Here is a 25,704-nt window from a genome sequence, read left to right as displayed (position 1 = left end):
CTTGCAGGGCGAGTCTAGTGGTTACAAACTTCTTCAACTTTTGTCTCCCTGGGAATGTCTTAATTTCTCCCTCACTTTTGAAGGACGGATTTGCTAGGATATGGAGTTTTGGGTTGACAGTTTTTTTCTTTAAGCCCTTTGAATATATTGGCCACCGTCTTCTGGCCTCCAGGTTTCTGATGAGAAGTCTGCTGATCATCTTACTGAGGCTCCCTTGTATGTGACGATTTGCTTCTCTCTTGCTGTTTGATTACAGTGTGTCTCAGTGTGAGTCTCTTTGAGTTCATCTTACTTGGAGTTTATTGAGCTTCTTGGGTTGTTTATATTCATCAAATCGGGGAAGTTTTCAGCCATTATTTCTTCAAATATTCTCTCTGCTGCTTTTTCCTCTCTTCTTCTGGGACTCCCATGATGCATATGTTGGTCTGCTTGATGGTGTCCCACAGGTCCCTTAGACTCTGTGTGCTTTTCCTCAGTCTTTTTTGTTTCTGTTCCTCAGACTCTATAATTTCCATTGCACTGTCTTCAAGTTTTCTGCTTCTTTCTTCTTCCTGCTCAAGTCTGCCTTTGACTCCTCTAGTGAATTTTTCATTTTAATTATTGTACTTTTTGGCTTCAGAATTTCTTTTGGGTTTGTTTTAGGTTTTCTGTCTCCTTGTTGATCTTTCCATTTTGTTCATGTATCATTTTCTTGACTTTCTCCACATCGCCCTTTAGTTCTTTGAGTATCTTTAAGACAGTTATTTTAAAGACTTTGTATAGTAGATCTGCCATCAGTTCTTTTTAAGGGACAGTTTCCACTGATTGATTTTTTTTCCTTTGAGTGGGCCACACTTTGCTGTTACTTTGTATGCCTTGTGGTTTTTTTGCTGAACACTGGACATTTGAATCTAATAATGTGGAGACTCTGGAAATCAGATTCTCCCCATTCCCTAGAGTTTGCTGTTTTTTGCTGTTGTTTTGTTTATTTGCTGTTTTGTTTTTGCTTTTGATTATTGTAGGCTATCTCTGTGCTGAGGATCAGCCTAAGGTGTAAACTTAATGCCTTCTCAGGTCTTTTATGAGCCTTTCTCTGGGCATGCCTGGTCACTCTCTAATTCCCCCTGTATATGCAGTTGTTTTTTAATACCCTAGTCTTTAATGGTTGGCTCCTTAAAGGGGAAAAGACAAAAAAATGAAGTAGGAGGGAAAAAGGGCACAGGTCCTTTAAATCCCTTGGAAGTCACTTCAGCCCTAGGGGCAGGGGCTTGCAACAGTAGGGGGAGGTGCAACAACACTGCCTGCCTCTTTGACTGTACCCCTGTGATCAAAGGCAGCCATCAGAGCACAGATCCATAGTGTTTGGAGGACAGAGTCGTTTTGCAGCACTGTGGCTCCCTCAAGCTGTGTGCAAGCTGCTCCAGGAACACGTCCACAGCTGCCTGCCATGTGGCCTGGGGTGGGAGATAGGTAGCTGCTACTGTGCTAAGAGCTGAAATTGGCCAAAATTAATGGCAGTTTACCATTCAAGTCTTCCCCTGGAATTTGCAAGCCTTCAACAGTGTGCGGAGTTCCAAAATAGTTACATCAGGCAGATTCTGCCGTGCGGTTGTTGTCTAGGTGGGGAGATAGATTCCTGATGCTTCTTACTCCACCATCTTCCCAGAATCCTCTTCCTCACTTGGTTCTGATTTGCATTCTCCTGATGTATAATGATGTTGAACATCTTTTTGTGTGCTTACTGGCTATTTGTATATCTTTGGAGATATGTCTATTCAAGTCCTTTGTCCATCTTTTAATTGGGTCGTTTGTCTTGTTGAGTTGTAAGAGTTCTTTATGTATTCTGGATACTAAACCCTTGTCAGATATGTGATTTGCAAATATTTTCTCCTGTTTTATAGGTTGTCTTTTCACTTATTTGGTGGTATTCTTTGCATCAAAGTTTTTAGTTTTGGTCAAATCCAGTTTATCTATTTTGTCTTTTGTCATTTGTGCTTTAAGTGTCATATCTGAAAAACCATTGCCTAATCCAAGGCCATGAAGATTTACTCCTTTGTCTTCAAAGAGTTCTATAGCTTTAGCTTTTAATTTAGGTCTGTGCTTCATTTTTACTTAAATTTGTATATGTATGAAAGAAGGATTCAGCTTCATTCTTTTGCATGTAGATATGCATTTATTCTAGCACCATTTGTTAAAAGATAATTCTTTCCCCATTGAATGGCATCCTTGTTGAAAATGAATTGACCATGAATGTGAAAGTTTATTTCTGGACTCTCAGTTCTATTTTCATTGATCTGTATGTCTGCCCTTATGCCAGTATCACACTGTATCAATTACTGTAGCTTTATAGTAAGTTTTGAAATTCTAAAGTGTAACTTCTCTACTTTGTTCTTTTTCAAGATTGTATTGGCTATTCTGTGTCCTGTGGATTTTCATGTGAATTTTAGGATCAGCTTGCCAATTTATGCAAAGTAGTCAATTGGGATTTCCATAGAAATTGCATTGAATCTTTAGGTTAATTTGGAGAGTATTGGCCTTTTAACAATATTAAGTTTCCAATTGGTGAATCCATTTATTGAGATCTTCATTAATTCCTTTCAACAATGTTTTGTAGTTTTCAGAGTGTCAGTTTTGCACTTCTTTTGTTAAATTTATTTGTAAGTATTTTATTCTTTCTGATGCTGTTGTAAATGGAATTGTTTTCCTAATTTTCTCTTTGGCTTGTTCCTTGCAAATGTATAGAAATGAAGTTGATTTTTTTCCATATTTATCTTTCATCCTACAAGCTTCCTGAAATTGCTTATTAGTCCAGTAGTTTTAGTGTTATCTTTAGGACTTTGTACATATAGGATCATGTCATCTACAAATAGAGATAGTTTTACCTCTTCTTTGCCAACCTGGGTACCTTTTATTTCACTTTCTTGCCTAATTGCCCCGGCTAGAACCTCTACTACAATGTTGAAAAGAAGTGGAGACAGCAGGCATCTGTCCTGTCTGGTCCTGATCTTGGAGGGGAAAGCATTCAGACTTTCACCATTAACTATGATGTTAGGTGTGGGTTTTTTGTTGATGCTCTTTATCAGGCTAAGGAAGTTCCCTTCCATTCCATCTTTGTTCAGTGTTTTTATCATAAATGGAAGTTTAATTTTTCAAATGCTTTTTCTGTATCTGTTGAGATAATCATGTATTTTTCATCCTTTATTGATATGGTGTATTACATTGTGATTTTTTTTTTTTTTTTTTGGAGGAAGATTAGCCCTCAGCTAACTACTGCCAGTCCTCCTCTTTTTGCTGAGGAAGCCTGGCTCTGAGCTAACATCCGTGCCCATCTTCCTCTAGTTTATACGTGGGACGCCTACCACAGCATGGCTGCCAAGCAGTGCCATGTCCGCACCCGGGATCCAAACCAGCGAACCCCGGGCCGCCGAGAAGCGGAACGTGCGAACTTAACCGCTGCGCCACCGGGCCGGCCCCTACATTGTGATTTTTGAATGTTAAATCAGCCTAGAATTTCTGGGATAGATTCCACTTGGTTGTGCTCTATAATCATTTTTATATGTTGCTGGATTTGGTTTGCTAGTATTTTGTTTAGGCTTTTTCTATCTGTATTCATAAGAGATAATGAATGGTCTGTGATTTTCTCCTCTTGTGATGTCTTTTTCCGGTTTTGTTATCAGAGTAATGCTGGCCTTATACAATGAGTTTGGTATTGTTTCCTCCTATTCTGTTTTTCTGGAAGAGTTTGTGAAGAATTAATTCTACACATTTTTTTTTTAACTCCTAAAAAAAGACCAACAAAATTTTTGTTTGTTTGTTTGTTTTGGTGGGGAAGATTAGCCCTGAGCTAACATCAGTGCCAATCTTCCTCTGTGTTTTGTATGTGGGATGGCTCCACAGCATGGCCGATGACTAGGTCCGTGCCTGGGATCCAAACCCACAAACCTGGGCCACTGAAGCAGAGCATGCAGAACTTTAACCACTCGGCCATGGGACCAGCCCCAACAAAATCATTTTTTAAAATGTCTTCACATCTTCCTTTCCCTTCAGTCACTCTAACTCTTTAATCTTTCATGGCCTATGTAGTTGGATCCCAACTGCCCCATGAAGCTTTCTCTGATCACTCCTACCTCTGAAGCTGGTTTCATTCCTGAACTTCTGTCATTAATGCTTAAGGCTCATTAGTGCATTCAATTACGTACCAGGTTGTTAAAATCTCCAGTGTTTCATGCCTGCTCCTTTTGTCTGCTCCACTGATAGGGAACTTCTTCAGGTCAGTGACTTGGTTTTCAACTTCACATGTTGTCCTGAAGTACCCAGCACATTGCAACAAGTAAAAGTGGAACATTTTATCTAATTAGATAGATTTAAAGGCTCTGAAAAATATTATTTTCCAGATTTTCTAGTATTTATGTGTATATATATATATAGATATAAATATATGCACATTATAGGTTCTCACATTACTATGTACATTATTTCAAACGTAGACTTAAGTGTAGTTAAAAGAGAATTTGGGAGGCAGTATTCCTGGGTTCCAGCCCCAGCTCTTTGAGGTGAATACTGGACTCTGAGCCTTGCCTTCAATCTATTGTCTCATGTATAATGTGGAAATTAGTATGAGGATTGGAATAAAATATATAAATTATTTAGTCAGATACTTTGTCCTTGTAGGCACTCAATAAATAATGGCTATTACAACTGATGGCTTAAGCTCCTTTCGAAGAATGAATCTGATATTAACCATATTTTAACATTTATATTTAATATTTATCTAGTGTTAACCATATTCTAATACTTATTTGAAATAATAGATGATTTGGTTCAAAGTCTCAAATTTTGTTTCATGGCTGATTAGCTAAAACTTTTTCTTATTAAATACTTTGACAAAAGCCTATTCTTTTTTCCCTCTTAATTCTTTGGAATGTCTTTGGAAGCTGTTGTTAAAGACTGTAATTTTTCCTGGACCATAAGTGCTTGAGGAAGTGCCTAAAACATGGGCTCCAGACTCAGACAGCCAGGACTCAAGTTCAGGCATTCCCTGGCTGTGCGACTCCCTGCTTCCTCATCTGTCACACAGGGAGGAGTTCCTGCTTCCTAGGGACCCTCTGAGGATTCCGAGAGACGCTCAGGGAGAAGCCCTTAGCACAGGACCTGGCATTTAGTCAGTACTGAATGTTAAGTAATTGTGTTCTTCATATTTGTCGTCTTCAGCACCTTGTATAGTGTCTGGCATTCCATAAACGTTTGAGTGGAAAGTTTTGTTGAAATTATTAACCTACTTGTGGAAGAAAACTTCTCTTTGTTTTGTTTTTTTTTTCTGTAGGCAGAATTCTGCATTGGGAAGGAGGCCTGGCCGGTGAGATGCAAAGCTATTTCTAGGTAGGCTGAGAGTCTTGGAGTTGGGGCGGATCCTTTTCCACCACCCTTAGTTTAAAGATGAGGTTAGTGAGGCTGTGATGCTAGGATTTTACAGTTATGTATTTATCCTACCTTCAGGTCTATATCCCTTAATTTTTTAAAACCTTCATTTCTAGTAATTTTATATGTTTCTAATAGGGTTAAATATAGTTAGCTGTGCAGGTTTTGTCAGCGTTAGAAAACTCACTGTGTCGTCCTACTTCACTAAGGAAGCCCGTTAGACAAAACCTTGTCTGTTAAATCAAACCTGATGAAACCCAAAGGGGCAACGGCAGTGACCGTCGTGCCCTTGATCTCCGCAGCGGCATTGCCCCTCAGGGAGGATCAGCGGCGCACAGCGGGCACCATTGTTTTTATTGCTGCATTTGGGATCAGCGATATAAGCTTCTGAAGAAACACATCTGTCTACTCACATATATTCCTTATTCATGGTAACTTGCCAGAAAGGGCAGAGCAGGATTGCTCCCTGCACGGATGACTTCAAAGCAGTAAGGTGGAAGCCTGCCTTCTGGGTTCTTGCTGCTCTTTCCAGCACTCTCTCGGGTTCTGTCTCTCTTACTAAGTCTAAAGTTTTCCATCTAGTTTTCTTTTGTTTGCATGTTGAGGTTGTTTTAACAGCGGGCTGAATGTTTCAAATATAGAATCACATAAATTGAACATAAGCCTTTCTAAATATAAGTCAAATATAATGAATACAAATTTCCTTTAGGATGGACATAATTTTTTACTACTTCCCTGCAGAAAACTGCCATCAAACCAAACCAAGATTGATGGCAGAACTGGAGACATTTAACCAGGACATCATCACTCCTTAAACTCGGTTCACGAAAAAGCATAATGTCTAAGGGTTGGAGCTCGATCTCTGTGGAAAGTTTTCAGAGAGATCCATGTCAAGGCTTTCACTCCTTCGTAATGTCTCTGCTGGCCACTAATGGCGTCCCGGTCAGCACCTGGGCTGGGAGAGGAGGGGAGTGACCTGCATTCCTCTCTGCACTGGGGTTGGAAATTTGGAGCTTTCATTCGAATCCTGATTTTACCCTGTGGTTTTTAAAAATAATCATGTACGCTTCCTCTGATGTGGTGCTACCTAGGTCTTTCATATATTGGCTCACTTCCTACACACAGCACACTGAGAGATGCTTTACTCCCACTGTGTAAGGGAGACTGAAGCTCGGTGAGATTAGGTAACTTGTTAAAGTCACCAGAAGAGCTAGTTTCCTTCGTAGGATTGTTGTGAGAAGTAGCGTAGAATAAGGTGCTAAGTGAAGAGTGGCCGAGCTCTGTGGTTTCTTCCTTACTTGTGGCCTATTGACTGCCTTGTTGGAACAACGGATTTTGAATAGGTATCTGGTATCAGTGCTTATTGAGAATGACTTATTTTGAGAAATCAGTGTTAAACTCATTTGGACGTTGAAATTCCGTACAGGAAATGCTCTAGGAAGAATTTTTTGTTCTCACTGGACCCATGTTGTCAGATTGCTTTTCTGTTGAAACCAAAACCACGCAGCTCAGCAGCACCTGCACCTGTTGAGTGGATCAGAGGAGCGCCCAGCAACCGTCAGTCCGTGAACACTCGTCACAAGCAAATATCCTCACATTAGGGGAAAGTGGGGGAAAAGCATACAAATAGAGCCAACTAAACTGCAAAGATGATCTCTTTCTTGTTGTTGCCGGTTTTGGTTTTTCTGGAGTATATATTTAACTTGTTCAATTTTCTCTCTCTGATGTGTAATTGTTGTTATACATTAACTCAATGCCAGGCAACAGCATGAACTCACAAATTGCACTAGTGGGTTTTTGTATTCTGTGCAGGACAAAGTTCAAAGCTCTAATAATTTCACGGTCTGAGCTCTCCTGCCAAGCAACTGGGCCTGAAATAAAATCACTCCTACTGTAGTGTGACCTCCATAGTGGCCTTTTGAAGACTTGGAAAGGTGGGATGGGTCCAGTCTGTTGTTTTTAAATGAAATAGTTCTTTTGTTATCTTAATGAAGATCAGAGTTAAAGGAAAATCCCTCGTTTTATTATTATTCTGGATTTAAGGTCAAGTGGTAGAGTCTACGGAAAGTGACCATTGCTGTACTGTTAGCGGATTTGACTTGATATGGTAGTTGTCCCTCAGGAAATAGCTCACCCCTTTCATTGCAGGCACTGGAATCGGTCTTTTGAAAGTGCATTCAGGTACCATTATGTTTTGCTTCTCCAGGGGACCTATGCTGTAATTGCATTTATTACTAATTTGGGCATTTCTCCCTTTACGTAAATTAACATAAGACTTTCCTAATAGTGGAGACCAGTGCACCTGACCGTGGCATGTGTTTGTGATGCTGAGTAGACGCTAGTTTGGGTTACAAAAGACTGCACGATAAATGCCTTCACTTACGGTGGTTCCCCATGCTCCTGATAGGCACGCAGTGAAATTTTATTGCTTGCTTTATGAAAGATTTTTTTCACAAGGGGTTTATTTATTGGCAGCATTCTGCTATGAGTCTGATTTTTAGGGGCCTGTAATTTAGATTTTCCTCACTCAAGGTTGTAATTTATTCCAAAGCTACCTGGAGATCGATTCAGTGAGAAATAAGTCAGTGCAGAGAATTAAAGGACTGAGATTTGAAAGGGCCAAATTAAGTTATGACTTTTATTTTTCTTCTGGAAATAGTTACTCGTTTAATTTTAAATCCATTAGTAGCCTTCTATAATTTTTGACATCATGATTTTTGACAATTCTGTGTATCTAGTCTTTTAATATAGTCTCATTTCAGAAACCTTAAACAAATCGTTGGTTTTAACATAATAGGCATGACATTTCAAAGATCATATGATGCATTTTATTGAAGGTTTCTAATGACCTGGATTTAACAGTTTCTTTAGAGAAACAGAATTAATAGAATATATTTATGTGTGCATATATATATATACGTATATATGTGTGTATCTATATATATATAGACAGAGAGAGATTTTAAGGAATTAGCTCATGCAGTTGTGGCGGCTGGTAAGTTCAGAATCTGCAGGGCAGCTGGGCAGGCTGGAAATTCCAGCAGAAGCTGATGTTGTGGTCTTGAATCCAAAGGCTGTCTCTGAGGCAGAATTCCTTCCTCTTTGGGGGAGCACAGTCTTTTAAGGCCTTCTGCTGACTGGATGAGACCCACTCACATTATGGAGAGAGAGTAATCACATCTAAAAGAAACCTTCACAGCAACATCTAGACTGGTCTTTGACCAAACAACTGGGCACCATGGCCCAGCCAAGTTGGCACATGAAATTAACCATCACCCCCACCAAATGGGAAGCATGGCTGTTACAGTTTACCTGGGGACGTGGAGAAGTCATCTTTCTTCCACCTGCTCATGTGATGTAGAGTTAATTACAGGGTAAAAGTGGAAAATTAGAAAGTTGGGGAGCAACTACAGGAAGTTTAGATCCCACACCAGCAATTAGAAATTAATAGTGTGACTAAGGACAGAAGTTTAGGGTATGTCAAGGATATGCAAAGCCTCGTGCCATACGGTTGCAGGGGCTGTTAATAGCCTCCAAACAGAAAAGCATATGGGAGGTGGAACAGCAGCAACAACCCAGCAAAACTGAGGACAGAATAGTCCCAGAACTGAACACAGCTGGAGCTTCCACAACGCACTCCCATGTAAGAGGTGAGGTTCATGCCCTGGTTGTCTCCAGGGTCTAAATCACGCTGCTGTGCTAGGCTCCACAGCTAGAGAGAAGTTACCTTTCAGAAATTCTCAGCCTGAAATTTCAGAAAGCGAAAGCAAAGCATAGTAATGTAGCAGGCACATTAATTTTCTGCACAGAAAACACAGGTTTTAGAGAGAAGTGCTCCACAAGACAACTTGTTTGAAATGGGCAATGGAACTACTGAAAACTGAGAGAAATAATTTGAGAGAAAAAGAAAGCAACACCAAGAGATAGGCTGGGAAATAGTAGTGCATTTGGCTTTGTATATCCTCGGGAAATTCTAACTGGCTCATCCATCAAGAAAGCAATTTCATTTCTACAGAGTCACACTTAATATGCTGTTTAGTTCAGTGGGTCGGATGTGTAGGTGTGGGTTTATGCAAATAGAGCAGAATCAACAAAGAGCCCTTTATTAATCCTCTTCCTTTAGGAGGCTGTTCCAGCAAATACCCACTTCTATGTTATGACCCTTTGCCAGGAAACTACTTTTTTCGAAGCAGTGTCGCCTGTACTGTCACTGGTCATGTACTTCTAGGCTTTCAGAGCCCATAATTAATTCTTTCACTATCCAAAGAAAGGGGAAAGTAATGGGCGAAACCAGACCTCTTTTTCCATTGCAGAATCATTGCTGCCCCAAAGTTGCACGAGTCATTCCTGCAGTTCAGTGAGGGAGTCACAGCCCTCAGTTGTCAGGTGGACTCTTTTCTGGGTAGTCCTGGCCACTCCAGTTCTCAGCCAGCTTCCTTAACCTGCAGTCCTTGGCCTGCCTCTCTCCACCCTGTGCTTCCACAGGTTTGCTGGGGGCTTGGAAAGCAGCTCCTCTTCTTCGTCCCTGAGCATTCATTTCTAGAGCTCTTGCATTTGATGTAATTTGATGTACTTCATCCAAGTAATGAAAGTACAGATATTCTAAGTTAAACAGTGATCTCTTAATTTTCCACTCAATGGCCTTTTCTTGGTTCTTGATTGTCTGCAGTCCTGACCATTGTTAGTCTCCGCTTCCTTGAAACTCTGCTTAGTGACGCTGCCTGCTCTCCTGGTTCGCTTCTGTCTTTTTGGGCTCTGTGCCACCTCCGCTTCCTCCTCCTGCACTCACTGGAGGTGTTCTTCAGAACGTTGGTTTCCGGGACTCTTCCTTCTCTGCTTCTCTTCCTTCTCACCCTTGCCTTGTCCCCCACTCACTCCAAACGTCTCTTTAACACCTGTGTCTCTTGCACACCTATATGCTGCCACATTAAACGTGAACTAACAGCCAGACCTGAAGTTCTGGCTGTGAGTATGTGTTTCACGTGGTGGGCCCTTTGGTGTGCACAGCTGTCCTCCTCTCACTGGGCCTGAGTCCTCTTCCACAGACTCCAAAGGACAGAGCTGGTCTGTCCACCCCAGAGTGTGTTTGGGGTCAAGGTGATGGGGAAGCAAAGGGAAGGAATGGTTGTCGGAGGCCGTGTCATGTCAGGCAGGTCTTGAAGATCTTGTAGGGATTTTGAGAGGCCAGCAGGGCAAAAAAGACCTTCCGCCTGGGTGGAACAGTGTAAACAGAGGCAGGGGGGCGGGAGGCACTTTCAGAGACAAGCAGGTGGTCCAGGGTGATGCGGCTAAAGCATCTGTATGGGGATAGTGTGAGATGAGATAATTCCTAATCCTTCTTGCTGTTCCCAGAACACCAAGCTCTGTGCCTTGCACATCACAGGAGCTCCTTAAAGTTTTTGAAAATAGTTGAAAGTATGGGTGAGTGTGAATGATGAGAGCCCTGAAAGCCAGATTGAAGAGATTGACTTTTCTTTTCAAGATTTTATTTTTCCTTTTTGTCCCCAAAACCCCCAGTCACACAGTTGTGTATTTTTAGCTGTGGGTCCTTCTAGCTATGGCATGCAGGACGCCGCCTCAGCATGGCTTGCTGAGCGGTGCCGTGTCTGCGCCCAGGATCTGAACCGGGGAAACCCTGGGCCACTGAAGTGGAGCGTGCGAACTCAACCACTGGAGTGGCCATGGGGCCGGCCCCAGTTTTTTGTTTTTTTTTTTAAAGGAAGATTAGCCCTGAACTAACATCTGCTGCCAGTCCTCCTCTTTTTGCTGAGGAAGACTGACTGTGAGCTAACATCCGTGCCCATCTTCCTCTACTTTATATGTCTTTATAAATGGGACGCCTACCACAGCATGGCTTGTCAAGCAGTGCCGTGTCTGCAACCGGGATCTGAACCAGCGAACCCCGGGCCACCGAAGCAGAACCTGCACACCAGGCCGGCCCCAAGAGATTGACTTTTAATCGAGGAAGTGATAGGAGCCATTGAAAGTTGTTGAGCAGGATGTTGACTGTGACTGGGGATACACTTCAGGAACTTAACCTGTAAGTGCGGCATTTGGGTGCTGAATGGATTGGAGAGTAGAAAAATGTTAACAGCTCTTGGTGGGAAGCCATATAGCTCTGAGTTGGGGCGTGGCAGAGGAAGTGGACGCGAAGGAATGAATTCAAAGACCTAGGTGGTGAGGGGAAAACAGGTGAGGACATGGGAGAGAGGTGGAGAAGTCCAGCATTCTCAAGGCTGTGGGTTTGCACAACTGAGAGAATTGAGGTGATGTTAACAGAAGACAGTTTGAGGTTTTGTTTGTATTGGGAGGCTGCTGAGAAGACTTGAACTTGGTTGAATGTGAGTGTGAGAGGTGAATCCTGGTGGAGCTATGCCCCAGCTGTGAGGAGAGTTTAACCTGGAGCTGAGGAGAGTGGGCGAGGGAGTGGTCTCAGGCGCAAGTAGCTGGAGAAACGAGGTGAGTTTGGAAGCTTGGGAGTGGGCAGAGAGGAGAGGGGGAAAAGCAGAGATGGAGAAGGAGCAACCAGATAGCAACAAGTAGACTCAGCCGACAGTGGCATTTCAGAAACCTAGAGAAGAATCAGTTGTTGGAGTGTCTGAGGCCACAGGGAGGTCAAGTTGGAGTCTCTCTGAGAAGAGTGCATTTGATGTGGCGAAATTTAGCCAGAGCAGTTTCAAGAGTGTAGAGAGGCAGAAGCATGAATTAAAATGTGGCCGTTCATCAGCCGTAAAACAGAACAAAATCATCCCATTTGCAACAACATGGATGGACCTTGAGGGAATTATGTTAAGTGAAACAAGCCAGATAGAGAAGGACAATCTATGTATGACTCCACTCATATGAGGAATTTAAAAATGTGGACAAAGAGAACAGATTAGTGGCTACCAGGGGAAAGATGGGGTGGGGGGTGGGCACAAGGGTGAAGGGGTGCACCTACAACACGACTGACAGACAACAATGTACAACTGAAATTTCACAAGATTGTAACCTATCGTTAACTCAATAAACATTAAAAACAAAAAACGTGGCCATTCACTCACTCGATAATTATTTGTTGAGTACTCTTGCATTTCAGACATTGTGCTAGGTGATACAGCTGCGATGAACGAGATCGGTGTGGTCTCCTGCCTCCTAGAGTTTCCGGGTGGTGCACAGTGAGATAAGTAGTCAGAGCGTTGTAGTATGTTGAGAGAAGTCTAGAGGGGAGGAAGTCCTGAGGATTATGGAGACACAAAAGAGCGGCGGAAATTCGAGAAGAGCTGCTAAATAGGACTTACACTCTCGGGTGTTCGAGTTCTAGTTCGTCTTCCCACCTTGCATCCATGTTTCAGCAGCTGAGTCCTTGATGGTGCTCATTCATCTTTGTGCCTTACAATTACAAGACCTCTGGCAGTTTCACCCACACATCGAGGGTCCTTGCAGAGCAGAGATTCTAGAGTGGAGAGACTGCAGTTATACACGGAGTGGGCTGAAATGCTAATTTTGTGAGATGAGCGCCAATATAGACAGTGATTTAAATGTGTGTTTACAGTCCTGAACTTTGCATCATCCAAAACAAAAAAAATTTTTTTATTGTGGTCTAAATAGTTTATAACATTGTGAAATTTCAGATGTACCTTAATATTAGTCAAACATCATATAAATGTGCCCCTGCACCCCTTGTGCCCACCCTCCTCCCCCTTCCCCTGGTAACCACTGAATTGTTTTCTTTGTCCGTAAGTTTGTTTATATATTCCACATGTGAGTGAAATCATATCATGTTTGTCTTTCTCTGTCTGGCTTGTTTTGCTTAACGTGATGCCCTCAAAGTCTATCTATGTGGCTGCAAACGGGACGATTATGTCTTTTTTATGGCTGAGTAGCATTCCATTGTATATATATACCACATCTTCTTTATCCAATCGTCAGTCGTTGGGCACTTGGGTTCCTTCCACATCTTGGCTGTTGTGAATAATGCTGCAGTGAACACAGGGGTGCATAAGTCTCTTTGTATCGTTGATTTCAAGTTCTTTGGATAGATACCCAGTAGTGAGATAGCTGGGTCATGTGGTAATTATATTTGTAATTTTTTGAGAAATCTCCATACTGTTTCCAAAGTGGCTGCACCAGTTTGCATTCTCCCAGCAGTGGATAAGGGTTCTCTTTTCTCCACAACCTCTCCAACATTTATTATTTTTTGTCTTGGTGATTATAGCCATTCTAATAGGAGTAAGATGATATCTAAGTATAGTTTTGATTTGCATCTCCCTGATGATTAGTGATGGTGAGCATCTTTTCATGTGCCTATTGGCCATTTGGGTATCTTCTTTGGAAAAGTGTCTGTTCATATCCTTCACCCACTTTTTGAGTAGGTTTTTAATTTTTTTGTAGTTCAGTTGTGTTAGTTCTTTATATATTATGGAGATTAACCCCTTATCAGATAAATGATTTGCAAATATTTTCTCCCAGTTGGAGAGGTTTTTTTTTTTCACTTTGATCTTGGTTTCCTTTGCCTTCCAGAAGCTCTTTAGTCTGATGTAGTCCCATTTGTTTATTCTTTCTTGTTTCTCTTCTCTGAGTGGACATCGTATTTGTAAAGATCCTTTTAAGTCTGATGTCAGAGGGTACTGCCTATATTTTCTTCCAGAAGTTTTATGGTTTAAGTCTTTGATCCATTTTGAATCTGTTTTTATGTATGGGAAAAGACAATGATCTACTTTAATTCTTTTGCATGTGACTGTCCAGTTTTCCCAGCACCATTTATTGAAGAGGCTTTCCTTCCTCTGTTGTATGTCCTTGGCTCCCTTGTCAAAAATTAGCTGTCCGTAGATGTGTGGTTTTATTTCCGGGCTTTCAATTCTTTTCCATTGATCTGTGTGCGTGTTTTTGTACCCGTACTGTGCTGTTTTGATTACTATAGCTTTGTATTATGTTTTGAAGTCAGGGATTGCGATGCCACACGCTTTCTTCTTACTTCTCAGGATTGCTTTGGCTATTCGGGGTCTTTCTTGCCCTATATGAATTTTAAAATTCTTTCTTCTATTTCTATGCAGAATGTCATTGGGATTGCGTTGAGTCTGTACATTGCTTTAGGTGGTATGGCCATTTTAACTATGTTTATTCTTTCAGTCCATGTACATGGAATATCTTTGTGTCATTATCGTTTCCTTCAGTAAGGTCTTATAGTTCTCCTTGTATAGTTCTTTCACCTCCTTGGTTAAATTTATTCCTAGATATTTTATTCTTTTTGTTGCAACTATAAATGGGGTTGTATTCTTGAGTTCTTGTTCTGTTAGTTTGTTATTAGAGTATAGAGATGCCACTGATTTTTGTAAGTTGACTTTGTACCCTGCAACGTTGCCATAGTTGTTGATTATTTCTAATAGTTTTCTGATGGATTCTTTAGGATTTTCTACATATAAAATCATGTCATCTGCAAAGAGTGAGAGTTTTACTTCTTCATTGGCTATTTGGATTTCTTTTGTTTCTTTTTCCTGCTAATTGCTCTGGCCAAAGCCTCTAGTACTGTGTTGAATAGGAGTGGTGAGAGTGGACACCCTTGTCTTGTTCCTGTCCTCAGAGGAATGGCTTTCAGTTTTCCCTCATTGAGTATGATGTTGGCAGGGGGTTTGTGATATAGGGCCTCATTTATGAAATATATATAAATTTATAAATACCTCATATATAAATATCTCAACATAATGTTGAGGTATTTTGCTTCTATACCCATTTTATTGAGAGTTTTTATCATGAACGGATGTTGGATCTTCTCAAATGCTTTCTCTGCATCTATGGAGATGATCATGTGGTTTTTGTTCCTCCTTTTGTTAATACGGTGTATCATACTGACTGACTTGTGGATGTTGAACCATCCCTGTGTCCCTGATATGAATCCCACTTGATCATGGTATATGATCTTTCTTAATGTATTGCTGTATTTGATTTGCCAGTATTTTGTTGAGGATTTTTGCGTCTGTGTTCATCAGCGATATTGGCCTGTAATTTTCCTTCTTTGTGTTGTCCTTATCTGATTTTGGGATCAGGGTGATGTTTGCCTTGTAGAATGTGTTAGGAAGTGCTCCATCTTCCTCAATTTTTGAAATAATTTGAGAAGAATAGGTAGTAAATTGTCTTTGAATGTTTGGTAAAATTCTCCCAAGAAGCTGTCTGGTCCTGGACTTTTATTTTTGGGGAGGTTTTTGATTGCTATTTCAATGTCTTTACTTGTGATTGTCCTATTCAGATTCTCTATTTCTTCTTGATTCAGTTTTGGAGGTTGTAAGAGTCTAAGAATTTATCTGTTGCTTCTAGATTGTCCAGTTTGTTGGTGTATAGTTTTTCATAATATTCTCTTATGATCTTTTGTATTTCTGTGGTATCCATTGTAATTTCTCCTCTTTTATTTCTGATTTTATTTATTTGAGCCTTCTCTCTTTTTTTCTTAGTGAGTCTGGCTAAGGGTTTGTCAATTTTGTTTATCCTCTCAAAGAACCAGCTCCTTGTTTCATTGATCCTTTTTGCAGTCTTTTTTCTTTCAATTTCATTTATTTCTGCTCTAATTTTTATTATTTCCCTCCTGCTGAGTTTGGGCTTTGTTGTTCTTTTTCTAGTTCTGTTAGGTGTAGTTTAAGACTGTTTATTTGAGCTTTTTCTTGTTTGTTAATGTGGGCCTGTATTGCTATAAATTTCCCTCTTAGGACCATTTTTGCTGCATCCCGTAAGAGTTGATATAGTGTGTTTTTGTTCTTGTTTGTCTCCAAATATTTTTTGATCTACCTTTATTTCTTTGACAACCCATTGTTTGTTCAGTAGCGTGTTGTTTAGTCTCCACATTTTTCTCCTTTTCCAGGTTTTTTCTTGTAGTTGATTTCTAGTTTCACGGCATTATGTTTGGAAAATATAGTAGCGATGATTTCAATCTTAAATTTATTGAGGTTTGCCTTGTTTCCAAATATGTGGTCTGTCCTTGAGAGTGTTCCATGAGTGCTTGAGAAGAATGTATATTCTGCTGTTTGGGATGGAGTGCTCTCTCTATATATCTATTAAGTCCATCTGGTCTAGTTTTTCCTTTAAGTCCGCCATCTCCTTGTTGACTTTTTGTCTGGATGATCTATCCATTGATGTAAGTGGGGTGCTGAGGTCCCCTGCTATTACTGTGTTGTCATTGATATCTCCTTTTAGGTTTGTTAATAGTTGCTTTATGTACTTTGGTGCTCCTGTGTTGGGTGCATATATATTTATAAGAGATGTCTTCTTGGTGGAGAGTTCATTTTATCATTATATACTGACCCTTTATGTCTCTCTTTACCAGTCTTATCTTGAAGTCTACTTTGTCTGATATAAGTATGGCAACACCTGCTTTCTTTGGTTTGCCGTTAGCTTGGAGTATTGTCTTCCATCCCTTCACTCTGAGCCTATGTTTGTCTCTAGAGTTGAGATGTGTTTCCTGGAGGCAGCAAATTTTTGGGTCTCGTTCTTTAATCCATCCTTCCACTCTTGTCTTTTGATTGGAGAATTCAATCCATTTACATTTAGAGTGATTATCGATATATGAGGGCTTAATACTGCCATCTTATCACACATTTCCCCGTTCTTCTGCATTTCCTTTCTTTCTCGTCTCATGTATTTCAGGCTACCAATTTGATTAGGTTGTTTTCTCTGTTGGCTTTCTTCTTTTTCTCCTTGTAAATGTCTCTGTTCTAATTATTTGTTTAGTGGTTACCCTTAGGTTTGTGTAAGAAATCTCGTAGTTGAGATAGTCCATTTCCTGATAGCCTCTTATTTCCTTAGACTATACTGATTGCATGTCTTTCCTCTTCCTCTTCTAAGTTATTTTTGTTGTATCTTTTTCCATCTTGTGTTGTGAGTTTGTGGTTAAAAAGATGAGATCATTTTTGTTTTGATGTTTTCCTTTTCTTTATCCTTGATCTTAAAGTTAAGTGTTTACTAACCTGATCTGATAGAGAGCTACTGTTTTCTGATTATTGCTTCCCTATTCATCTCCTTGCTCAGGGCTTTGTAGCCCCTTTCCTATTTTTTTTTTCCAGGTATGAGGGCCTTTGTGATGATTTCTTGTGGGTGGGGGGTCTTGCAGCAATGAACTCCCTTAGCTTTTGTTTCTGGGAAAATTTTTATTTCTCCGTCATATCTGAAGGAGATTTTTGCTTGATAGAGAATCCTTGGCTGGAAGTTTTTGTCTTTCAGGATTTTGAATATATCATTCCACTCTCTCCTAGCCTGTAAGGTTTCTGCTGAGAAATCCACTGAAAGCCCGATAGAGGTTCTTTTATAAGTTATTTTCCTCTGCCCTGCTGCCCTTCGTATATTTTCTTTGTCCCTGACTTTTGCCAGCTTCACTACTATATGCCTTGCAGTGGGTCTTTTTACATTGAGAAAGTTAGGAGATCTTGAGGCCTCTTTCACATGGATTTCCAGCTCCCTCCCCAGGTTTGGGAAGTTCTCAGCTATTATTTCTTTGAACAAGCTTTCTGCTCTATTCTCCTTTTCTCCCTCTTGAATACCTATGATCCTTATGTTGCATTTCCTGATTGAGTCTATTTCTCTGAGAGCTTCTTCATTTCTTTTAGGTCTTAGTTTTCTCTCTTCTCCTCCCTCTGAAGCATTTCTATAGTACTATCCTCTAACTGGCTGATTCTCTCCTCCATATTGTCAGCTCTTGTTTAGGGAATCCAGGTGTTTGTTTGTTTCATCCATTGTGGTTTTCCTCTCCAGCAATTCTGATTGGTTCTTTATGGTTTCAATCTCCTTTGTGAAGAAGCTCCTGAGTTCCTTAATTTGTCTTTCTGTGTCTTCTTGTAACTCGTTGAGTTTTTTTATGATATCTGTTTGAATTCTTTGTCATTTAGGTTGTGGATTTCTTTTCCTTCAGGGTTGGTTTCTGGGTACTTGTCACTTTCCTTCTGGCCCGGAGCTTTAATATACCTACTCACACTGCTTGATGGAGTAGACTTTTCCTTCCTCCTGGTGCTTTTCTCTGGTTGCAGCTGCCATGTCCCATGACTGGGTGGGGATCAGATGCTGTGTGTTCTGGGCCCAGTGTGAGCAGGGGCTTCCCAGCTCCAGCCTCTGACTGCTTTTCTCTCTGAGCGACTGATCAATGGTGGATCTGGAGCACCGGGCAGGGGATGGGGTGCTCTCCTTCCCCAGCGCTTCCCCAGCCCCTGCTTGTCTCTCTGTATGGAGCTCTGGGCGATTGCAGGACTGTGCACTTTCCCTTTCCCCACCGCCGCTGCCTTGCTCACCGCTCCGTGCTCTGGGGATAGTGGGGCTGGAGTGCCAGGTAGGGATGAGGGCCACTCCTCACCTTTGCACTTTGCCCACCGCACTGCCACACTCTTCGCACTGTGCTCCGGACACTTACGGGGCTGGTGTATCGGGTGGGGACAGGGTACCTCTCCTCACCTGCGTACTTCCCCCGCTGCCACCATCCAGCTCTCTGGGCCGTGCTCCGGGCAGTCCTGGGGCTGGAGTGCTGGGTGAGGATGGGGCACCTCCTCACATGTACCCTCTTCCTGCCACAGCTGCCATGCTCTCTGCACTGTGCTCTTGACAACTCTGGGGCTGGACTGCTGAGTGGGGGTAGGGTACCTCTCCTCACCTGCATGCTTTCCCCTCCGCGGCTGCTGCACTCTGTGTGCACTGTGCTCTGGATGATTCTGAGGCTGGAGTACCAGGCAGCGACAGGGTGCCCTTCTCACCTGTGCACTTCCCGCCGCTGCGATGCATCTCTCTCCACGGAGCTCCTGCATATCAGCTTCCACTTCCTCCGGAAGATCCAGCCCCACCACTACCTTCAGGCATGTGGCTGTGTGGGTCTCCCAGACATCTTTTGTGATGTGTGAATGTCTTTTGTTGGTGTATGAATGTCCTTTTGGTTGTATCTTAGAGGGGAGAGTCCAAGGGAAGAGCTCTCTCCACCATGATGCTGACGTCATTCTCTGATTTTTTTTTTTTCAAAGAAAGAAAAGAAAAGTGTGTGCAGTTCAAATCACTTTTAGATTTCTCTTTTCCTTATGGCCTGCAAGAGTAGGGCAGGAACTGGAGGGGAGAGTTCCCAGGCTCTTTGCAGGAGGAGGGGCACGTTGGAGAACCACTGACAGAGGACCAGCCCTGTGAAAGGTGAGGCGTGGGTGGGGAGAGAGCGGGGTGCGCCCAATGCTTGCTGCACTGGTTCCTGGACATTTGAGTAATTCATGGACCATGGAAATGGGTAACTGATTCTTCATCCAACCTCTCCCCCTCAAGTGCCTTTTAAAAGGGGATTATTTTACATCTTCTTAACCTGTAACAATTTTAGAACTTTGGTCCTGCGAATAATTGTATCGTCAGCCTGTCACACAGACTGATTTGGACTGCTGCATTAAGTTGAAAGGACAAAGATATCCTCTTTTAACACCACTGTTTATCCTAGGGCTGAATCACTTGTACATTATTAAAAATTCTACCTGCTGAAAGGTATGTGGAACCTTGACTTCACCTGCAAAATATTCTTTAATGATTTCGTCCTGCAAGGAGCTCACAATGGTTTTCTTATCTGAAGGACAGTAGCAGGAGGTAAAACAGTGGACCTTGCAAGGATGAATTATGACCAGATTCATGAGAAGTGGACAATACAGCTTTTTAAAACAGTTTTATTAAGATATAATTTAAATACCATAAAGTTCACCCATTTAAAATTCAATTGAATGGTTTTAGCGTATATTCAGAATTGTGTAGCCATCACCGCTATCTGATTCCAGAACATTTTCATCACCCTAAAAAGAAACCTCATACCTGTTAGCAATGGCTCCCCATTTTCCACCCCCAGCCTCTGGCAACCATTAGCCTACTTTCTGTCTCCATGGATGTACCTGTTCTGGACATTTCACATAAATGGAATCATAATATCTGGCCTAGTGTGAATGGCTTCTTTCACTTAGAATATTTTCAAGGTTCATCCATGTTGTAGCGTGTATCAGTAGTTCCTTTTTATGGACAAATAATATTCAAGTCGAGGGTATATTATATTTGGTTTATCCCTGCATCAGTTGATAGTTTATTTGGGTTGTTTCCATTTTTTAGCCATTAGGAATAATGTTCCTATAAATGTTCATGTACAAGTTTTTGTGTGGACATTTGTTTTCATTCTCTTGGGTGTATATGTAGGAGTGAAATTGCTGGGTCATGTGGTAACTCTATGTTTAATATTTTGAGCAACCGTGAAACTGTTTTCTAAAGTAGCTTCACCATTTTACATGCCCACCAGTAATGTAAGAGGGTTCCAGTTTTTCCTCATCCTCACCAACACTTACTGTCTGGAAAAATACATATTATAGTAAACTCGTATAGTTATTCAGGCACTGATTAAGGTGGGTTTTCTAGGATTTTTGTTTCTCTTTCATAACTGATTTGTTGGTTTCAGTTTAACAGTAGCTAATTTCACTTCCCTGGGGACAGGAGGGTGTGGAGAACATGGGAGAACTTAAATTGGTTAATGTAGGTACATATTAACACCTGTTAACAAGTTGTCTAGACAGGTGATGGGGGAAAAGCCTGACTGTATCAGCTTAATGATACTTTGGATCAATGGCAAGTAGCCCTCTGTAGGACTGGGGATATATTATTGAGGACTAGGATAATTTGTAAATTTTGTGTTTTCATTTTTGAAAATATTGTAAGCAAATTAGGCATATTCCGTATTATCTGGATGACCGCTGTGTAGGGAAAACTGCAGCTTCATTTTAGCGCCTCTGTTTGCAGTTGAGTTTAATTCTTTGGTGCCAAGAAACTCAACTAAAGTGACAGTACTTGATGCTGAGTTTTCAGAACATCTTAGGGGGTCTGGGGTACTATTTCTAAGAGCTTCTCATGTTATGCAAATGTGGAGGAGCGTCATGGTCAGTATTTCTGGTGTTTTCATTGAAGCCCTGGCAATGATGATGAGAACCAAGACTTACTCCCGAAAGGATTGAAGGTGGAGCATAAAGAGGCCTGTTGGAAGCAAACATTACTTTGAAGTGTCACACTGCAATCTTTAACATGCGCGTGAATTTATATTCTGTTTCGTAATATTCACATAATAGATAGCTAATATTTGTTTCAATAAAAAATATTCTTAAATTACATAACATCAAATAAAAATAGCTGCACCCTCCCCTAGCACACTATAAAATATTCCAGTTTACACAGAACATATTTTTTTTTACTATCCTTTTCACATCATCCATTCACTTAATAAATGTTTATTGATCTCTGCAATAAGAAATCCTTGATTTCTTATTGATATAAGGAATATAAAGACGTTATCCATTCTCTTTAAGATCCTACAAGGTACTTGAAGAAACAGCCCCAGGACACGATACAAGAAATCAAGCACAAGGCAACATAAAAGGAAAAAGATGCAAGGATGCTGTGGAAAGATTTTTGGGCAGAATACTTAAGTATTTTTGAATAAATAGTTGAAAATGACAATTTTATAGCTAGAAGGACCCAAGTTTGTGTACCAGTTCTTATTCTTGCTGTATGACTTTGGTCAAGTGACTCACCCTTTCTAAGCTTCACTTTGCTTCCCCCAAGGGCTCATGCAAGGTTAAGTTCATGCTGGAAATTTCTAGAACCAGATCAGTTTTGAGAGGCAGTGAAGAATGGTAGAGAAGAGGTCAGATTCTGTTATTCCATCATTGTTCAACTTAGGCCTTCTGCTGTGTGGCCTTGGACCTCTCTGTAAGTCTCTAGGACTCAGTGTCCCCATATGTGAAGCAAAAGTAATTGGAATTGTGTGCAGAGCAAAGACAAGAGTCATTAGACTGTTCCTGATCTTTTTACTTGAGTGGGCATTTGATACGGAATCTGGAGAATGAGTAGAGCAAAGAGAACAAACATTTAAAAGCCATGGAAGCTAAGTAGGTCCACGTAATATACTGCAATATAATATCTGTAGTAATAATACACAGTAAAACAAAAGAGGTAGAAAAGATAGAAAGCACTTAGAGGGAAGAAAAATAGAGAAGAGGGGACAAGAGGCTTTTGAGATTCCTTCCCAGGGATTACGATGTTTTCAGGAAGTCAAGTAAAGTTTGCAGTTCAATTTTAAAATAGTTCTGTTCTCTTCTTTGCCTGTTTGTTCAAACGTGTGAACGGTCTGTTACAATGCCTGGCACTTAATGTTCAATAAATATTGACTTTCTGAAGAAATTGGCAGATTAGCACAGAGTAGTATATTTCAAGAGACAACAATAGGCGTGATTTTTAAATTAGACTAGAATTTTGGATTGACTAGAAAAAGAGAAACCAATTTGAGAAGAAAGAGATGAGTCTGAAATGAACAACCAGCTGCCAGGTGTGGGTTATGAGTTGTGCTCAAATGTATTGGAAGGGCAGAACTTAGTTCTTTAGAAATCTAAACTTTGTGATAAAACTTTTCATTTTATTTTATTTCTGTTATTTTTCAGTCTTTAGGAAAGACCCATATTTAGAGGAAGACATATTTAATTCTACTCTCCGTAACTGCTACATATAATATTTATATGATATAGTTGAATGTACAATAATAATGCCAAAGATTGTTACATAATATAGACTCAATAGAAAGAAATTACAAAGATGGAAAAGTAAGTGGGACAGTGGTGATTGAATATAGATCAAATAGATCAAAGTACAATTTTCATAGTGTTGAAACATGACTCTCCTCCAGATTGTGAGCGTGTGTCACAGATTTACCCAGCTCACAGATGAGAGAACCAGCAGGACGCTGCCGCTGGCTCACGGAGCATCCAGGAGCAGAGATTAGATAGTCTACCAGGAAGGGCATGCCGAAATGTTTGTGACGTTAGAGACAAACTGGTTAATGTCCTACAGAGCAGTGAAACCGTGACCTTTGTGGTTATCTTCTCTGCAAGCAGAAAGTGTTCGCACATCTATTGGACAAAAATAATGTACAGATTAAGCTACGACTTACCTAATCAGCGGTAAACAGCAAGTCGCAATATGGTACATTCTCCCAAAGAATGAAATAACCTTTGGGTGAACCTGTTAGACCTGTTCTGGTTTGATATTGAAAGGTGGCCATCCTTTGCCTTATTTCCATTTCTGCTGAATTTTTAAAATGTGTATGAGGATTAGAGAGGGGCCATTAATACCGCCAAAACTCCTAGATGCTGGGGACTGTCCATCGTGTCCCTGTGTCTCTCGGTGGGCACAGGTCTCCTGGAGGCAGGTTTTTCTCCTGGGCTCAAGTCCCCCAATAACATATATTTGGTTTCTTAAAAGCGGAGTCGTTGCTCTTCCAGCTCCTCACCTTCCCACCTTGCGTCTCCTGTTACCTCGTTTTGTTTCTAAACTGACTGTACTAAATATCAGATCCTCATGGCATCCCCAACCCCCAAACAGACATAGACTCATAGAAAATCACTTATAATAAAGCAGCAAGCCTATTTCAGATGCAGATTGCTTTGCTGGGTGTTCCAGAAACGAGAAAGAAAGGTCTCGAGGTCTCTGAAACCCTTTGCCATTAAGTCCTTTATACTCAGTTAACAAAATCCGCGAGAGTCTCCCACTAATACATTATTAACTTGGGCTTGGGATTACCGTAGAGGTGTTATTCTTTCTCATTCTTGTGGCAGTTCAGGTCAGTTTCCTGAATAAGTGTTGTTTGGAATTTAAAACTGGACCTATGGTTAAGCAACTGAGTAGGTAAGTTTTGTTCTACAGTCTCTTCTCTTTGTCCTTGTTCCGCAGAGCCTGGAATGTTGTGTAGGCCTGCCCCACATTTGAGCGTTAGGGCACGGAAACCAGCAGTTTCTGTGGATCAGCAAAGTTAGAAGGGCGCCAGCAACAGCACGTGGCCAAGTGACAACCAGAGGGTCTGAGATTGGTGGTGCCCCTTTCCACTCTTTATGAAAGGACTGTGTTTTTAGAAGATGTATTATATATTTTTAGGATCGTAAAACTGTAAAGGTGGAGGAAACCTCATAGGTTGTGAATCCAGCCCTGTGCCATCGCCAACATGTGGCCCCCAGCCCCTGAGTCCTCCTCAGGCCAAAAGCTAGACAGCATGTTCTGTTTCTTTGATGGTTCGTGAGCTGTCTGTTGCAGAATGAAAAATAGCCTTGATCTATGCACTGCTTCTGCCACAGAGTGTGTGTCTGAATAAATCTGTACGCCATCTACCATAGGAAAATCAGTGTGATGTCTTCCCTGAAAGTTGTCTTTTTTAAGCTAGAAACCCAGTCTGCAGTTTATCTGTGTTTTTTTTAGATGTGGTACTTAGAATTGGATATATTACTCCAAATTGACTGGCCAGGGTCTGGGTTTAGAGAGGGATGGGAAAGACTGCGCCTTCTTTGATCTGAGCTCTGCTCCTGTCATTCGTGTGGGATAAGAGTGTTTTGGGTTTTCTGTTAGCTGCCTGACAATGTCTCATCACATTGGCCATCTGGGTCACTATATCTTTGGGTTCTTTTTGAAATAAATTGCTTTTGTGTCAGGTATTCCCATATTAGTCATGTATAGGTAATTTTTAACTTACTTTTAAAAATTTTAGCCATGAATATTTATGATAATAATAAACAACACCGTTAATAATAATATGTAAGTTTTATCAGAGAGAAAGCCTAGCGTGGTGGTTAAGAGCCTAGCACTGGAATCAGACTGTCTTCTGTCTCCTTTGCTTATTGCTATATGACCTTGAGATAATTCAGTGTGATCGTGCCTGTGAGGTACTTCCCATGACGCCTGGCACATGGTCAGTGATCACGAAATGAGAGCTCTTCTTATTCTCTTTCGCAGACTCCTGCTGAGCTCTTCAGCAGGCTTTATCCTGTTTAACCCAACTACAACTTGAAGAATACTATTGTTACTCCCCCTTTTTGCATCTGTGGGAACTGAAGCTGAGGGGAGTTATGTAACTTGTTTAGCGTTATATGGCCACTGAGTAGTACAGTAGGGTTAACACAGGTCTGTCTGATGCCAAATGATTGGCACACCTACCTAGCCCTGTTATGTTATTTATATTAGTGTTTTCTGACCCATGCTTTTAGCATTTATCTATCTTTTAAAAAACATTTATTAAATATTTAATTTATGCAAATATTTGTAACATAGGTGTAAGTTCAAAGATTAGCAAATAACATGTATGCAGTACTCAACCTGAAATATGAAATGCCACCAACATCTGGGAGTGTCCTTCCTTGTCCTCAAGCTCTGCCAAGCCCTCCCAAGAGGTAACCATCATTCTGAATTTTGGGATTGTCACTCAACTTTTCTTTATTGGTTTTTCACATATGAAAATATTCCTACACAATATTTTTCTTTATATAATTGTCTAGT

The 25,704-nt window shown here is 40.9% G+C and overlaps 1 protein-coding gene across 12 annotated transcripts in view; it reads left to right on the top strand.

The window, feature by feature from the left end:
• Nucleotides 1-25,704, top strand: part of SPATA13 (spermatogenesis associated 13) — a 346,853-nt gene that overhangs the window by 214,101 nt on the left and 107,048 nt on the right. For 3 of the 12 annotated variants that reach the window (XM_070578620.1, XM_070578618.1, XM_070578612.1), the window contains exon 2: nucleotides 5,303-5,358. The exons of the other annotated variants lie outside the window; for them this stretch is intronic. The gene's annotated coding sequence lies outside the window, so the exon portion shown is untranslated. The remainder of the gene's footprint in view (nucleotides 1-5,302; nucleotides 5,359-25,704) is intronic. 12 annotated transcript variants of the gene reach the window in all.

This window comes from Equus przewalskii, chromosome 16, assembly GCF_037783145.1.
Source record: "Equus przewalskii isolate Varuska chromosome 16, EquPr2, whole genome shotgun sequence".
Classification (NCBI taxonomy): Eukaryota; Metazoa; Chordata; class Mammalia; order Perissodactyla; family Equidae; genus Equus; species Equus przewalskii.
The sequence above is the reverse complement of the archived record's forward strand: the minus strand, read 5'-3'. Positions and strand labels throughout refer to the sequence as shown.